Source organism: Alosa alosa, chromosome 20 (genome assembly GCF_017589495.1).
Source record: "Alosa alosa isolate M-15738 ecotype Scorff River chromosome 20, AALO_Geno_1.1, whole genome shotgun sequence".
NCBI lineage: Eukaryota > Metazoa > Chordata > Actinopteri > Clupeiformes > Clupeidae > Alosa > Alosa alosa.
This window is the reverse complement of record NC_063208.1, coordinates 20,918,642-20,936,882: the sequence shown is the minus strand read 5'-3', so window position 1 is coordinate 20,936,882 and position 18,241 is coordinate 20,918,642. Positions and strand designations below refer to the sequence as shown.

General features: G+C 41.1%; 1 pseudogene; it reads right to left on the bottom strand.

Annotated features, from left to right (window-relative positions):
- Positions 1-5,936, bottom strand: part of LOC125285299 — a 111,243-nt pseudogene extending 105,307 nt beyond the window's left edge.
- Between the last annotated feature and the right edge of the window lie 12,305 nt (positions 5,937-18,241).

Here is an 18,241-nt window from a genome sequence, read left to right as displayed (position 1 = left end):
GCAATCAGCGTGCGCAGGCAGACACACAGAACACACAAAACACTTGAGCACTTGATTGTGGTAATGACTGACCCCCTCGTTCTATTAAAGCAAAGTGACAAACCGGTCCACCCGGACTCGCCTTCTGTCTCCCTCTCTCCCTCAGTCTCTCTCACACTCACACACACACACACACACACACACACACACACACGACACGGACACGCACACACACTTTTTTCCACCTATGGTGATACACAGTTTCCATCAGGTTTTTCAGGACAGATTTTTTCCTCGTCCTCACAGTGTCAACCTGAGTGTCCCCACGGGGCCTCCACTACTGAGCTGAGTGGAATGGACACACTCTCCCTCTCAGCTGAATGGTCACAGCCTGCTAGTGCTATGGCACACCTAAGGAGGCCGCTCCCCTGTGGACGCCACACTGCCTTTAGGGAGAGGGGCCGATCCGGGCCCCTGCCTGCCTCGTCACGCTAAACACTTTGGTGTCGGGATTAAGGTGACGGCACAGGTGGGGAGGAAGGGTCCGGAGAGGCGTCCGAGGTGACGGCGCTGGCCTAACGCGATTTATGTATTTATTCATCGTCCGGCAGGAGCGTACATTAAAAAGGTCGGGCAATTTTCCAGGTCGCTGGTCAACACACACTCGGAGGAAAAAGGTGGGGGGGGGGAGTAGAGGGGGGGGTGGGGTGGATGAGAAGTTGGGGGTGGGGTGCAGGGATGATGCGGGTGCGGCGATGAGAAGTATCACCACTTAAACTAGACCCCACCACCCCCCATTCCCACTATGCCCCCCTCACCCCCCCGCACGCTACTCGATATCTGCCAGCATGGAAGCTCCTGGGCTTAATGAGTTTGAAAGGTCAAACGCTTCGCCTGGAGATTAATGGCGTGCTCCATGAGGAGAGAGATGGGATTGGGTGAGGAGGTGGGGTGGTGGAGAGGGAGAAGGGGTACTCCGCTCTGCCACCACACAGACATGGCTACTCTCACCAGGGTGCCATGTGTACCACACCTGTCGGGCGGGCAGCGACCCCCGAAAAATGACAAAACCGTTGCCAGTCCAGTGAGCTCATCGTGACTCATGAGGCCAAGTCACAGACGAGAGCAGGCACAGAGCGGAGGCTTGAAACTGAGGAGATTAGAGGAAACAATGTGCAACTGGTGTGTAGTCTGAGAACTGCTGGAAGTTGCCAAGCTATTGAATTCATAACATCAGAATAAGGAAATGACTATAGTTCACCTTTTAACTCAGTTTTTTACTTAATTACTCATTAATGTAATTCATACACATAAGACTGGGAATTACTGCTACCCTCCATTTGAATTTAAACAAAGAATAAAATATGCCGTCATGGACTTTGTGTACCTGCCTACCCTAACATGAGAATGTGTATAGAAGTAGTATATTAATAGCTGTATGCAATTAAACATTACAAGCAACATCTCCTGCAAAACACACCATTGCAATATATCATAATGAATAATATATGGCCCTATTCACGTGGCTTGATCGTGAGCACTAACACTAAATCCTGCACATGAGTATGGCCACATAAAAAGCGCTTGTGTAAGAGAGTATGAAATTAATATTTAAAAGTCACCATTATGTTTTTTTGAGGATCGAAAAAAGACTAGGGAGTTCTGTGCTACACGTTATGAGAAAGAGAGCGGATAACAATATGTGTCCAACGCTCTAGTGAGACCATGCTGGACATGGAAAGCCCTTTAAAAGGCCAGTCCTCCTCCGTAGCAGGAGAGCTGAGCACTGCAACGAGGCGAGTTCAGTCAAGGGAGGCCAGATGCCACACTGAGTGCTCTCATGGTCCGCATGAGGAACAATAATGGCGCAGCACCAAACACAGACACAAAAGTGTGACTGGTTATCATGTATGCAATATGTCAAAAGGGCCTGAATCCAGCCGCAGACTCCTGAGGGTTAACAGGCTAACAAAAGAAAAACAACAGATAGAGGAAAACGGGGGGAAAAACATCATATTTTCTGTCTCTCCTCATGCCATGTGATCTGTGTGTCTGAGGCATGAGCTGCTTTCTAGGGTCAGCTGCTAACATGTCCAGCCCTACTCAACATGACAGCCGTGATTGCAAACACTGTACACTGGCATGCTGTTATGTCCTCCACAGAAACACTGAAAGGTGCAGCGATCTACACATGTACTGCCCACTTGAATGGCACCTTTCTAAATAGCTCTTTTGTATCCATATTAATGAGACCTTTTAGGAGGCATCATTGTGAACACACAAACAATACTGCTCACTATAGGTGGTATAGCAAGATATGAAGAGAAAGAACCCTCTTGAGAAAGCTTGTATTCACGCAGCTTCATTAATATTGACCAACATCAGGACAGCAGGGGATCGATCGTCATGTTTTTAACCATGTTAGCAGCACCTGCAAAAACCTTGACTGAAAGCGTAATGGGAGAAAATAAGACAAAGAGCCATGCACAACCTGTGCTCGTGTAGTAAATTGAACAAGTCAGCTTATTTCTATCTTCGAGAGGCCATGAACATGCAACGCCATCCAAACACAAAGACGGAACACGCAATAAATATCCAGGTCTCAATGTTGCTGATGTATTAAAGAGCCGATCAATCTTTCTCTTTCTATGCGTATTTATTCTCAACTGTCAGAGCTATAGATCTTGTGATTGGTTCAGAGGGATGGTGGAGCACAATTGAAAGTCCATTCATCCTTTTCAATGGCATTCCCTGTACACACACACACACACACACACACACACACACACACACACACACACACACAAATACACAGACATACACACACACGCGCACACAAAACAGTTCTCCTTGGACACAAGGGTTCCTGCCGAGGCAGCAGAATGAGGTCCTTCACCACAAACAAAGGAAGGGCTCCTTGGATCAAGGGAGCATGAGACAAAGGGAGGGAGGAGTAAAAAGGAAAAAAAAACAAAAAAACAAATACAGACAGACAAACTGGAACTGCTTGCTCCAGAACATAACACCTCTTGCTGCTTTAGGATTTAAACAAGAGTGACAGTGCTCTCCCCACCACCATCCCCCACTGCTGAAAGGGACTGAACTGTAAAGCCAAGTGTGACGAGGACACTCTGGACTGTCAACACACTGGTCATGTCCCTTTTAGTGCCCCCCCTCCCTTCTCCTTTTGGCCCTTTCTGTCTCTCCCTCTCCTTTCGGTCTTCCCTCCCTCTCTCTTTTCTTGTCTTTACCAGTGTCCACCCCCCCCCCCTCCTTCGTCTCCCACACACAAGGTCGCTCTCTGCTCATCTCAAAGAGAGAGTCAGACACACGGCTGCCAATCTCACAAATCACGCCGACCTTTCATGCTCGGCCCAAGGCGGCGGCACCACTTCCAAAGCCAGTGCCCATGCCCGCCAGTGCAGTCACAGTGCCAGGCTGCCAACACTGAGAGAGCGAGAGAGCGAGCGACACAGAGATGTGGGGTGGAGGGCAGGGGGGTGATGAGACTACTGTACCCGAGCCATTAGCACTGCTGGGGACCGCCGCTGCCCACCCAATCAGGGCACCTGGATGCACAGCCCCGTGTAATTACTCTTCCTGATAGTAAAGGCTGACAAGCTTATTGCCATATTGATCTCGCGACAAAACCTGGCGCCAGTAGTACAATCACATGGGCAGGGGGGGGGGGGGGGGGGCGACATACAACCACTACTGTGCACGGAGGGAAAAGAGAGGGGAACACCGCACTGGCACGTGGGTAGAGTAGGGACAAGGTATGGGAGCGATGTGAACTGAGAGAGAAAGAGAGAGAGAGAGAGGAGGGGGAAAAGAGAGTGAATGAGAAATGGATTGACAAATTGAGGCAGTGCGTGCCTAAACACTAGCTCCAAAAATAAAGGATGGAAAGAATATTTCAGCACAACTAAATGGAGCACAAACAGATGCAGGGCAGCACAACACCATGACTGCAGCACTGCAGAGGAGCAAACACAGCAGCACACAAGGAGAGAGGGAGAGAGAGAGAGAGTATGAGAGAGGGGGGGCGTGGGTGAGAGGAGTAAATGAGCTCCCGATGAGATGCCAAGGTGCGTTAGTGCTGAGGTGCAGGAGAATGAGAGAGCACCTCCGCAGCGGCAGATTGACTGCGTAAGGCAGGACACCCCCTTACAACACACACACACACATACAGAGAGAGAGAGAGAGAGAGAGCGAGAGAGACTGTCCTGGACAGTCAGAAATGAGAGAAGGGAGGGGGCAAACCATATTAATGTTCACACAGTTCATCTTCCCAGTGGGAGCAGCAATTTATACCAGAGGGACCATTCCCCCATCCTAACTACAACTCACACCCTCTCCCGTCTATGGGCCAGCGGTGTGAGTGTGGGTGGCAATGATACTGTTCGGCTGCCCGGACCTCTGACACACAGAGCATGGGGGTGAAGGTCGTGGTTGAGATTCTGAGGAGGAAGCCAGGCTCAGACACAATTGCACTGTGGCTGGATGGTCTTCAGGGCAGCAGGGCCAGTCTGACAGGGCCATCAGAGCGCACTGCTTTCACAGCAATTAATTGCTGTCAAAACATTCATTAGAGCAGTGCATCTAAATGCCTCCTGCCAGCATTCCAGGGGAAGATTTGAGACATTGATGGCTGAGTTCTCTGTGAGTGACTCTGTGTGTGTGTGTGTGGCACTGTGTGGAGTTGCCTCAGCTGTGCTCCGGTGCCCACCAGAGTAGTCTCTCCAGAAAGTGCCGCCCTGGGGGGGTAGTGAAGAACACAAACACACACACACACACACACACACCTAGTATCCCAAATACCGATTAGAACGCTTTAGTGGTCTCACCTGAGCCTAACGCATGCTGTGCTGGCATCAAAGTCCACAGTGAACATACCCACTGAGCACAAGCATTCATCCACTCGCATGTAAACTCCAGCACCTAAGTGCAGTCTGGATAACCATTTGTGTTGTACTGTTAGTCAAAACTGATTAGAGGGCTAAGACAAAGGAAACCGGTTGCTTTGGCTGGCAGCGTCTAATCATAGTCCTACATGGTTCAGTAAATGCGATATCAATAGTAGCCTACAAGACGTAAACAGTTACTTTGGAATGAAATCCCAAAGTAATAAAAAATAGAATAGGCAATATTAGTGTCTAGTTTTAGTATGCTACTTACCCATTTCTGTATCTATAATAATTGACAGCCATTAAACAAAACAAAAACAATATTCTGCATTGGTCATAAAATCGCTGTTCTTGACTAAATTAGGCACACGATATAGCGCTATTTAACCGCTTGTCGTATAATTTTAATGACCAATGCGAATTTTGTGTCCAGTGTATTTTTTTGTTATGAATCAGTGTAAGTCTATACATTAAGTATAGCTAAGACTCGACTTAAACTGGACTCGCTGAGGCAATATTTAATATCAGCCTGTAGCCAACTATTTTTGATATTAGCCTAGTCCATTTCAAATCTGACTGATAAATTGTCACTACCACCGAACAATAACGCACAGGCTCGGTTAAGTCAGGTTACTTGTACTAGTGTTGTCTCCCAGGACACGATGTTTGAGGCAAAAACAAAAATGCATAAAAAGCTACGTTCTGTAAATTTGAAGGAAAAAAACTCGTCTCTTGGTAGAGGAGAATTTCTTTCCACTTCAAACTTACGAGGCAGCACAGGAATTCGCTCGGGTACCTGCAGTCAATTCAACCGAAATATACTTATCTACCTAATGCGGAGAATGCTGACAATGGTAAGGAAATAAACAAAACGATTCACATACCTTCCTCGGCTTCACAGTCCCTTAGTCGTGTAAGCAATAATATCCAAAGCACCAAAATTATCGTTTTAAAAAGCTCCATATTTGACTGGCCAGGTTCGCGATGCTCTTGGCATGTCTCTGCCACTCGCGCTTGTCACACACACACTCTCACCAGTGAGGAGAGCGAGCAGTTCGCGCGAGTGCGCTGTAGCGCCGCTACGCGCCTTATTTGGTATCTCGGGGGAGGGTGTTAGGAATTAGATTGACATCATCAAAGTGCAATGAAGTAAGGTTTCCAAACGAGGGTATGAGAAGGTCGCCTATCAAAAACCGTTCGCTTCGATCGCTATGCCAGGTGTTGTGGTGGAGTGATTCACGGTTTGAGAACTCGAGAGTAGATCTTCACTTGGGTCAGTACAGTTTCGGCGGCGTATTGATTTACGGCTGCACGGAGTAGCCAAGAATTGGGTAGGCCTATGGCTGCATCTGGTCATTTTTTGTGTACTTTAAAGGCGTAGCCTAGAAAGCAGCCTAAGTTTTGTTGTCAAAAACTGAATATGCCTCAGGAGTCATAATGATGTAGTTGAAGAAAGGATATTCTACCATGACCACTCACTTTTGGCTCTTAGTTTCAGCCCTTTATATGTGCTCATGTAACTTGTCATCAAATACTTAGCAAACACATTTATGTTTCAATGTGCACCTAACACAGAGACAATGGACAATTATATTCCTAAAATATATGGCCATAGGTCCCAAAAAAAATCAGTTTATTTTCTAAATTGTCAGCAAATGTAATGTAACTCGCATACTATGTTGTCATGAATTTGATTTGGTTTAGCCTATAAATAGCTATGCATATGGTTGTGTTTCAGGAAGTCTATGATTGTGACAGAAATGTGTTAGCACATTGAAAGCAGCAGAGCATTGTACAGTAGGATATGAATTAGCAGTTTTTGTGTGAGCATTGTTCTGCAATGTTGTGCCCCTGAATTGAAGTCTTTAAGACTATATAAACTGTACTGAGCCAGTACATAAACCTCCATCGACGCCTTAAATCAGCTGTTTCAACAGTCTGGGAACACCACCACAAGCAAATGATGTTAATTACCGTTACTGTATTTTAGTTTTACTCCTGTTCTGGGAGCTTGGAGAAAGGAATCAAATGAAAAAAAGGCAGACATATTTGATTTTCCCCCAAAAGTCCTCCTGAAATTCTGTTCTGTTTCTCCAACTTGGGTAAGTGCTCATTCTGCTTCCCACAGTTGAGGTGCACACATAAAAATGTCTGGTGAGCAATCTTGTTTGTCCACCTCCATTTTCTCAAATGCTTCCCTGATTGATGCTGACCCACAGCCATGTGACAATTTCATGCTGGGTTCGCTCTTTGCGCTCTCCTACTCTGACCTGTAAATAAAGAGAGGATGGGGGAGGGGGGGCGGAATCAGTCACTTGACCTTTTGCTCAGTAAAAATCTTTCAAGGCACTCAGGTGAGCAGATGAACACAGGTGAAAGATGTTATTTCGGCGGCATCGTGTTTTAATTTGACACGGCAAGGGCTTCCTGGGTTCTTGCAGTGTGTGTAATCACTTGACAATCTCGGGGGAGCGCGGTGGAGGGCAAATCCCTGTAGTGCAATGCAGCATGTACATGCCGCTAAATTGGGAGCTCTAAACACAGAGCCAGTTGAAAGGTGTTAATGCGACTCACTGAGGAACCAATGCTCTGGTGACAGTAACTAAAGAGCCCTTTAAATGGACGCTGGGGAACAGCCCTTGGCCCACACACTCAGTAATTCCTCAGCAGCGGGGTGGTGGGATTGCCGTTATTCCTCTTTATCAAGAACACAATCGCTCATGCTTGTAGCCATTAGCGCACTGCACACCTATTGTGAGACATAAGTTAGGCAATCAAGATAAAAAGCATTCAGGCAAAAGGGTAAATACAATAAGCGATGAACAAGCAGTCGGAGAGATACTAAAACCTTGGCACTAAAATTGATTCAGACCCTAAAGCCTCAGTGGGCTACATCAAAGCAGTAACCAAGTCAGCCATGTATCAACATATAAAAATATAGGCAGAATTGGAGGCTGCACTGTCAAGACAAGACTTCAAGCAACTAAAGCATGCTGTCAGCTCCAGAGGGCTCGATGTCTGCAATGCTCAATTTTTCTGCCATCTTCCAGAAGAAAACACCACTAGACAGCAATAGCTTATCCAAAATGCAATGGACATTTGACTAAAAAATTATAAAACAACCTTGCTTGGATCATAAAAGACTATTAGCCTCCCCACTGAATGTAATCTTAGGAGGTCACTTTGACCATCAGGAACAGGTCAGATCACTCTGTCTTAGCAGGAGACTCCAGCATTTAGTTATTAAGCCTCCATCTGGAACCAACACCCACACAATTGGTGTGCTTGTAGTCCTCTGAACCAAGTCTGTAAATCCACCTATAATTACAGTGCATGGAAATGCACTGTTCTGTTATCCGAAGTCTTCTTCTTCTTCTTCTTCTTCTTCTTCTTCTTATTCTTCCCACCAAATTTCTGCATCTGATTCAGCTTCAACCGTTTAACTCAGAAACTTCGTTCAAACTTTGTAACGTAGGTCTTGAAAAGGACACCTGAGGAATGTATTTTTCACTTTTGTAAACTTTATACTTTTGGAGATATTAATAAAAAAATAGAAACGCAATTCCCAAGGAATTACCAGTGCATGAAAATGCAAAAGTTGTAATGTAAAATATCATGTATAGTTAAAATAGATAATACAGAGCTGGTTACTGCGGTGATCCTAGAACAGACATGGTGGTTGCATAGCTTAATAAAAGTTGATAGTTTAAAAGTAGACTGTTTAAAAGCTGAATGTAGATAGTTTAACCCTTAAAGGAGTATGTTGAGAAATGAACGTTCTAAAGAATATCTGGGTTCATTGAATTCAACATAGAATTTTAGAACCTTCAATTGTTGCGGAACTTAGAATGTTCAAAAACCTACACCTTTAAGGGTTAAAAGCTGAATGTAGATAGTTTAAAAGTTGTTGATAGACAGCTAGTTTAATAGATAGATAGTTTAATGATAGTTTAAAAGTAGACCGTTTAAAAGTTGAAGGTAAATAGTTTAAAAGTTGTTGATAGACTGGAAGTTTAATGAATGTTGATATTGAAATAGTTTAATGGCTGTGTATAGGTAGATATTTGACGATAACTGAAAGTTGGAATGGCTCTAATGTTTGCTAGCAGTTATGCTAACATTTTTAACTATGCTAACCATACTACTTAGCTAATGTTTTCTAGCAGTTTAGCTAAAAATGTTAACTATGTTAGCAATGATAACATGCTAACCATGCTACTTAGCTAACTTAGCTAATGTTTTCTAGTAGTTTTGCTAAAAATGTTAACTATGCTAGCAATGCTAACTATGCTAACCATGCTATCTAGCTAACTTAGCTAATGTTTTCTAGCAGTTTTGCTAAACATGCTAACTATGCTAATATGTTAACTATGCTAACCATGCTACTTAGCTAATGTTTTCTAGCAGTTTTGCTAAAAATGCTAACATGCTAACTATGTTAACAATGCTAACTATCTACAGTGGGTAGGAGTCATAGTTGATGACAAGTGTTGACATAGTTGATGACAAGTTAAAAGTTGTTGATAGACAGCTAGTTTAATAGATAGATAGTTTAATGATAGTTTAAAAGTTGTTGATGGACAGCTGGTTTAATAGATAGATAGTTTAATGATAGTTTAAAAGTAGACTGTTTAAGTTTAATGTAAAAAGTTCAGTAGTTTAATGGGTTAAATTGTTTAACAGTGGATTATTGTAGTGAGGACTTTTATTTTGAAACAGTTTTGGGCAGACGAAACAGTTGATTAGGATGTGTAGTCTTAATTGACCCAGATTGGTGGGTCTTGCTTAAAGCCTGAGGCTGCAGGTGGCCTGAACATCTGGCATAGGATTGTAATTGCTTAATGGCCGTATTATGATGTCACAATCGGTAATGTTAAGTCTATGGGGATTTTTAAAAAGTTTTTCTTTAAAGGTGCGATTTGTAGGATTGTTACTGAACGTTCTGCAGGCCAAAATCAAAACACTGCTGAACGTTCTCAAGACTACCAGACGCAAGCCTCTTCTGGGTTGCCAGATGTAATGAAGACTTAACTAACGTTAGTTGACCTGCAGCTGCTTTAACGTTTCTCCAACCATGACCCAGTTACACATTACGGAAACAGTGAAAACAAAAAATACCTCTCTAACCAACGTAACATATTTAGCTGAAGTTAGCGATGCAGATGAAGTTTAGCCTAGGCTACCTGTTGTGGAGAAATATGGCCAGCTCGTCCAGACTTGATATTCTTCGTTTGTGATCTAAGGCGTCACCATCTCAGGAAGCTCCTCCGATGTCCACTTAATTTGTTTCTTGTTTTAATTTTGGAAATTTGCCTGCCTCTCGTGATGTTCATGACTACAACTGACAGCTGTTGACAGTTGGCCTTGCTAATTTGGCAACCCAAATGGGAGGACGCAGCTAGCCCATTATTAATATGCTATTCTAGAATTAATCGTTCAAAACATAAACGAAAATTCAAGACATTCGCCCGTAACTCATTTTTTTCATGGGTTTTACGGGGTTTTACGGGTTAGAGTAATGTTGTCAAATAAGCCATTACTTCAATTCATCGTGTTTCCTTACTCTCTGACAACATATGGTGATCATTTTTGGAATGGTTACAGTTTATTTTCCATTATTTCCTACATACTGGACCTTTAATAGTTTAAAAGTATAAAAAGTTTCAAAGTTGAAAAGACATAGCCGCTTGGTCTGTTTGAAGATCTATGTTACAAAGTTTGAGCGAAGTTTCTAAGTTAAACTGTTCAAGAGAAACGGCACGGAAAAGTGGTAAGCGGAATAATAATAACTAGAAATGCAATTCCAAGGAATTACCAGTGCATGAAAATGCTAAAGTTGTGATGTAAAATATCATGTATAGTTAAAACAGATAATACAGAGATGGTTACTACGGTGATGCTAGGATAGACATGGTGGTTTGCATAGCTTAATAAAAGTTGATAGTTTAAAAGTAGACTGTTTAAAAGCTGAATGTAGATAGTTTAGAAAAGTTGTTGATAGACAGTAGATAGTTTAAAAGTTGTTGATAGACAGCTAGTTTAATAGATAGTTTAAAAGTAGACCGTTTAAAAGTTGAAGGTAAATAGTTTAAAAGTTGTTGACAGACTGGAAGTTGAATGAATGTTGATATTCAAATAGTTTAATGGCTGTGTATAGGTAGATATTTGACGATAACTGAAAGTTGGAATGGCTCTAATGTTTGCTAGCAGTTATGCTAAGATTTTTTAACTATGCTAACCATGCTACTTAGCTAATGTTTTATAGCAGTGCTAGCAATGCTAACTTGCTAACCATGCTTAGCTAACGTTTTCTAGCAGTTTAATGAATGTTGATATTCAAATAGTTTAATGGTGATAACTGAAAGTTGGAATGGCTCTAATGTTTGCTAGCAGTTATGCTAAGATTTTTAACTATGCTAACCATGCTACTTAGCTAATGTTTTATAGCAGTGCTAGCAATGCTAATGTTTTCTAATGGATATTCAAATAGTTTTTGCTAAAAATGTTAATGTTTACTATGCTAGCAATGCTAACTATGCTAATGTTTAACCATGCTTGCTAACCATCATAGCTAACTTAGCTAATGTTTTCTATGCAGTTTTAACTAAACATCTTGCTAACTATCTAGTTATATGTTAACTATGCTAACCATAACCATTTACTTAGCTAATGTTTTCAGTTATGCTAGTAGCAGTTTTGCTAAAAATCTAACTTGCTGTTGATATTCAAATTAACTGTTAACAATGCTAACTATCTACAGTGGGTAGGGTCATAGTTTGATGACAAGTGTTGACGCATAGTTGATGACAAGTTAAAAGTTGTTGATAGACAGCTAGTTTAATAGATATGAATAGTTTAATGATAGTTTAAAGTTGTTGATGGACAGCTGGTTTAATAGATAGATAGTTTAATGATAGTTTAAAAGTAGACTGTTTAAGTTTAATGTAAAAAGTTCAGTAGTTTAATGGGTTAAATTGTTTAACAGTGGATTATTGTAGTGAGGACTTTTTATTTTTGAAACAGTTTTGGGCAGAATGAAACAGTTGATTAGGATGATGTAGTCTTAATTATTGAATTGGTGGGTCTTGCTTAAAGCCTGAAGGCTGCAGGTGGCCTGAACATCTGGCATGGGATTTGTAATTGCTAATGGCCGATTATGATGATGTCTATTCGGTAATGTTAAGTCTATGGGTTTTTAAAAGTTTTCTTTAAAGGTGCGATTTGTAGGATTGTTACTGAGCGTTCTGCAGGCCAAAATCAAAACACTGCTGAGCGTTCTCAAGACTACCAGGCATAAAGCCTCTTCTGGGTTGCCAGATGTAATGAAGACTTAACTAGCGTTAGTTGACCTGCAGCTGCTTTAACGTTTCTCCAACCATGACCCAGTTACATTACGGAAACAGTGAAAACAAAAATACCTCTAAATAGCGTAACATATTTAGCTGAAGTTAGCGTGCAGATGAAGTTTAGCCTAGGCTACCTGTTGTGGAGAAATATGGCCAGCTCTCGCATTCAGACTTGATATTCTTCGTTTTGGCTAAGGCGTCCACCATCTCAGGAAGCTCCTCCGATGTCCACTTAATTTGTTTCTTGTTTTAATTTTGGAAATTGCCTGCCTCTCGTAAGGCGTTCATGACTACAACTGACAGCTGTTGACAGTTGGCCTTTGCTAATTTGGCAACCCAAATGGGGAGGCAGCTAGCCCATTATTAATATGCTATTCTAAATTAATCGTTCAAAACATAAGCGAAAATTTCAAGACATTCCGCCCGTAACTCATTTTTTTTTCATGGGTTTTCACGGGGTTTTACGGGTTAAGTAATGTTGTCAAATAAGCCATTACTTCAATTCATCGTGTTTCCTTACTCTCTGACAACATATGGTGATCATTTTTTGGAATGGTTACAGTTTATTTTCCATTATTTCCTACATACTGGACCTTTAATAGTTTAAAAGTATAAAAGTTTCAAAGTTGAAAAGACATAGCCAGCTTGGTCTGTTTGAAGATCTATGTTTTACAAAAGTTTGAGCGAAGTTTCTAAGTTAAACTGTTCAAGAGAAATTCGCGTCTGAAAAAGTGGTAGCGGAATAATAATAACTAGAAATGCAATTCCAAGGAATTACCAGTGCATGAAAATGCTAAAGTTGTGATGTAAAATATCATGTATAGTTAAAACAGATAATACAGAGATGGTTACTACGGTGATACTAGGATAGACATGGTGGTTGCATAGCTTAATAAAAGTTGATAGTTTAAAAGTAGACTGTTTAAAAGCTGAATGTAGATAGTTTAAAAGTTGTTGATAGACAGTAGATAGTTTAAAAAGTTGTTGATAGACAGCTAGTTTAATAGATAGTTTAAAAGTAGACCGTTTAAAAGTTGAAGGTAAATAGTTTAAAAGTTGTTGACAGACTGGAAGTTGAATGAATGTTGATATTCAAATAGTTTAATGGCTGTGTATAGGTAGATATTTGACGATAACTGAAAGTTGGAATGGCTCTAATGTTTGCTAGCAGTTATGCTAAGATTTTTAACTATGCTAACCATGCTACTTAGCTAATGTTTTATAGCAGTGCTAGCAATGCTAACTTGCTAACCATGCTACTTAGCTAACGTTTTTCTAGCAGTTTAATGAATGTTGATATTCAAATAGTTTAATGGTGATAACTGAAAGTTGGAATGGCTCTAATGTTTGCTAGCAGTTATGCTAAGATTTTTTAACTATGCTAACCATGCTACTTAGCTAATGTTTTATAGCAGTGCTAGCAATGCTAACCTGCTAACCATCTTTACTTAGCTAACGTTTTTCTAGCAGTTTAATGAATGTTGATATTCAAATAGTTTAATGGTGATAACTGAAAGTTGGAATGGCTCTAATGTTTACTAGCAGTTATGCTAAGATTTTTTAATTCTGCTAACCATGCTGCTTAGCTAATGTTTTATAGCAGTGCTAGCAATGCTAACCATCTTACTTTAGCTAACTTTAACTAACATTTTCTAGCAGTTTTGCTTAACTATCTTTTATAAATGCTAACATGCTAACTATGTTAACCATGTGACTTAGCTAACCAAGCTTATCATTTTAGTAGTTATGCTAACTATGTTAATTAGCATGCTAACAATGCTAGCATGCTAACTATGTTAACCATGTTACTTAGCTAACTTACCTAATCATTTTTAGCAGTTATGCTAACTAGCATGCTAACATGCTAAATGTGCTAACCATGTTACTTAGCTAATCATTTTTAGCAGTTTTGCTAAAAATGCTAACTAACATGCTAACTATGCTGTTGATATTCAAATAGTTTAATGGTGATAACTGAAAGTTGGAATGGCTCTAATGTTTACTAGCAGTTATGCTAAGATTTTTAATTCTGCTAACCATGCTGCTTAGCTAATGTTTTATAGCAGTGCTAGCAATGCTAACCATGCTACTTAGCTAACTAAATGTGCTAACCATGTTACTTAGCTAATCATTTTTAGCAGTTTTGCTAAAAATGCTAACTAACATGCTAACTATGCTAACCATGTTACTTAGCTAACTTAGCTAATCATTTTTAGCAGTTATGCTAACTAGCATGCTAACTATGCTAACCATGTTACTTTAGCTAACCTAGCTAATCATTTTTAACAGTTTTGCTAAAAATGCTAACTGGGTTGATGTGTTGACATAGTTGATGACAAGTTAAAAGTTGTTGATAGACAGCTAGTGAATGTATATAGTTTAAAAGTTTAAAAGTTGAAATGTAGATAGTTTAAAAGTTGTTGATAGACAGCTAGTTTAATAGATAGATAGTTTAATAAAAGTAGACCGTTTAAAAGTTGAATGTAAAAAGTTCAGTAGTTTAATGGGTTACATTGTTTAACAGTGGATTATTGTAGTGAGGACTTTTATTTTGAAACAGTTTTGAGCAGAGGAAACAGTTGAATAGGATGTGTAGTCTTAATTGACCCAGATTGTATGCTTAAAGCCTGAGGCTGCAGGTGGCCTGAACACCTGCCATAGGATTCTAATTGCTTAACGGCCGTATTATGATGTCACAATCGGCAATGTTAAGTCTATGGGGATTTTTAAAAAGTTTTTCTTTAATAGTTTCAAAAAAAGTATAAAAGTTTCAAAGTTGAAAAGTCATACCAACCCAGATCTGTTTGAAGACCTACGGAAACAGTAACAAAGTTTGAATGAAGTTTCTAAGTTAAACTGTTTCAAGAGAAATAAGCGTTCAACGGAGGAAAAAGTGGTAAGCGGAATAATAATAAGAAGAAGAAGTTGCCTAGGAAGAACAGTACAGTGCATTTTCATGCACTGTAATAAGAAAAAGTTGTTGTTGCCTAGGAAGAACAGTACAGTGCATTTTCATGCACTGTAACAAGCTTATTTTCCCCCATAGACTTTGCATTGGCACTATGACATCACAATGGGCTAATTAACTTGTTTTGCACCTGTATCAACTTCCAGCTGCTCAACTATGCCCCATCAAAAAGCCAGTTAAACTGATTGCACCTGTATCAACTGCTTTCTGCTCAACTAGGCCAACTCTCTCTGTGTATCTCCATTCTACATATAAGGATAAGGATATAAGGCACATTCCATCCAACTTTCTATCCATTCATCCTCTTCAAACCATTCACTCATCCACCCATTAAACTATCCCATCAACATCAATTAAACAATCTGCCTATCAACATCCATCTACATTTAACTTTTAAACTATATACTCTATATACGATCCTGTTCAACTATTTCCTCTGCCCACAACTGTTTCAAAATAAATGTCCTCACTACAATAATTCACTATTAAATAATTATTACTATATTATTTACTAAAATAATAACTATTTAAACTACTCAACTATTTAACTGTTCAGCCATTTCAACTGTCAGCCGTTATCCACTATGACTACTGCCAACTGTTTCCAAATAAAATTTTGTTTTGCATTTTATGTTAATATACAGTATGTTTATATTTTCATGCACTGGTAATTTCATCGAAATTACATTTTCTAGTTATTATTGCTTTTGTTGAAAAGTATATTAGGGCGAATTATTTTATATTTCTGTGCTCTTTTTGATGCATTGCACTTTTTGCTAGTTTTGTTGTATTCATTGCATTTTACATTTATGAGTTTTAAGGACTTGATTTATTTATACATAGCTAATGATTTCATATATTTGTAATACCAAATTTTTAGGTTGTTGTCAGTTAGCATTATATATGTGTTTGTCTTTGTATTACCTCTGTGTCAGAATTTTGCAGTACAAATAAATATGCATCATGTTGCCATGCCAAAGCCGCATGTCTGCAGTCAGCACTTTTCACTGCAGTGTAGTCCACCGGCTGGCGATGCGACTCTTGCCGCTGTTGCGACGTGTGCGGCTTTGTGGGAAATGCGACAGACCCGCGGGAGCCTGACAAGTCATTGGCTAATGAGTTGCTGTTGTTCTAATTACCTGCCATGCCTCGGAGCAGAAACATCCTCAAGGTCATTCACGCGGGGCTGGCACGTCGTGATGCAGCGGGCCACCGGACCTGCTGACGATCCACCCCCACCTCGCACCACGCCACCTTCCTCACCAATTAGGCCTTCGCGTGTCACTCAGCTCGCCGCGCTTTACTGTGGACTCGTCAAGATCACACCTGTGCCAATGGTGTGTCTAGCATGAGGGAAGAGGGGAAAAGGCAACGCAAGGTTATTTAAAGGGGTGGAGATGGGCAGTAGAGGAATGAAGCAGGAGAGAGATGGAGATAGAGAGGGTACAGCTGAATTATTCAATGTGGCGAAACCATGTGGCAGTTTGCAGATAAGAGACATGACTAAGTAATCAGGAATAATAGCATGGGCGAGCGCACGCACGCCACCAGCACGATCCAATCTGCGAGCGACGCCAGATTCCAGGAGAAATCGTTTCCCGAGGCGTGTCAGTTCTGAGGCGCTCGCCGTGGGGAACATAATCCCGGCGATATCCCTTTTTCCAAAGGGGTCTCATGCCCCACCACCAAAGCCATCGGCTTTCTCCGACATCATCCCAGATAGGAGATTTTTCCCCCTCTCTCTCTCTGGCTCTCTCTCTTTTTCTCCCTCCCCCTTCCCTTCAGAATGAAATGGATTATGTGTGCAGGCAGGACAGTTCCACCTAGAGACCGTGTGGAACTGCATGTTTTGCAGGAACAGTTTCTTTTGTATTTAAATGTCTTCCAGAATGGCAGGGTTCCTGGGCGTTTATCGGGCCTGAATAGACTCCGTTCGGTGATGGCAGATTAGGACTCACTGCTGTTTCCAATTTATTGACTTCAGACAAGACAGGAGATGGAACAACAGTGCACAGACACACACATACGCACACACACACACACACACAGATGCACAGATGCACACACACACACACCGTAGATTTACCCCTTCCTACCCCCTCCCTCCTCCAACCCGCATTTGATTTCCATAGTTACCGGTGATGCTGTCTAAGCTGTCAACTGCCTGAAAAGAAAACATCCACTTTCCCCTGAAAGTCAAATCAGAGCCCTGAGCTCATCATGCCACTCAGAGCCATGACAAAAACACCTCCACAGCCCCCCCTGGAGTGCTGATACAATTACCCATTAAATCAATGCGATTTGCCTAATTATTATAATTACCAACATTTGGTTGAATAATTAGACTGTTCTGAACTGTGATTGCTTGTATTGCACGTATTGCAGGCACCTGGACACAGGTACTGAGGGAGAGACAGAATCGAAAAATATGGTTCCCTGTCAAGTCAGTATACTTACATACTCAATGCAATCAGGTGGGCATGGCATTTTTTGTGTCAGATATATTCAAACACATTACTGGCAAATGATAGAAATGGTTGGTAAATGTAGGGAAAAAAGTTGCAGGGCCATTTTAAATTCCACACTATTTTCTATCGCAGAAATTTTTACTTCTGGGCCAGGGTTGGCCTTTATGCTTTTTAACTACAATTTCAGAGAAACGGACATGATCTGCTAAAACGAACAGGAGAGCAGAAAAAGGGCCAAGAGGGAAAAAATCAATTGCAGGGAATATGAGAGAAAGAGAGAGAATCAGAACAAGGGAGTGAAAAATGTGTTGATTTGTCGGCATGGGCTCGATGTCTCTAGAGACACCAATGAGAATTTATCACGAAAGACAAATTGCCTTGTTGCAGTGGTTCTCTCCTTTCTGTTTGCCCCTCTCTTTCTCTCGTTCTTCACTTCCTTAGTAAATTGTGTGTGTGTGTGTGTGCGTGTGCACGCTCGCCCACGCACACATGTGCATTTGCCCACACCCAGTAATGTATCTCATTGTTTGACAGTTCAGTTCAACAGGAGCAATAACAGCTTAATCTAATCCC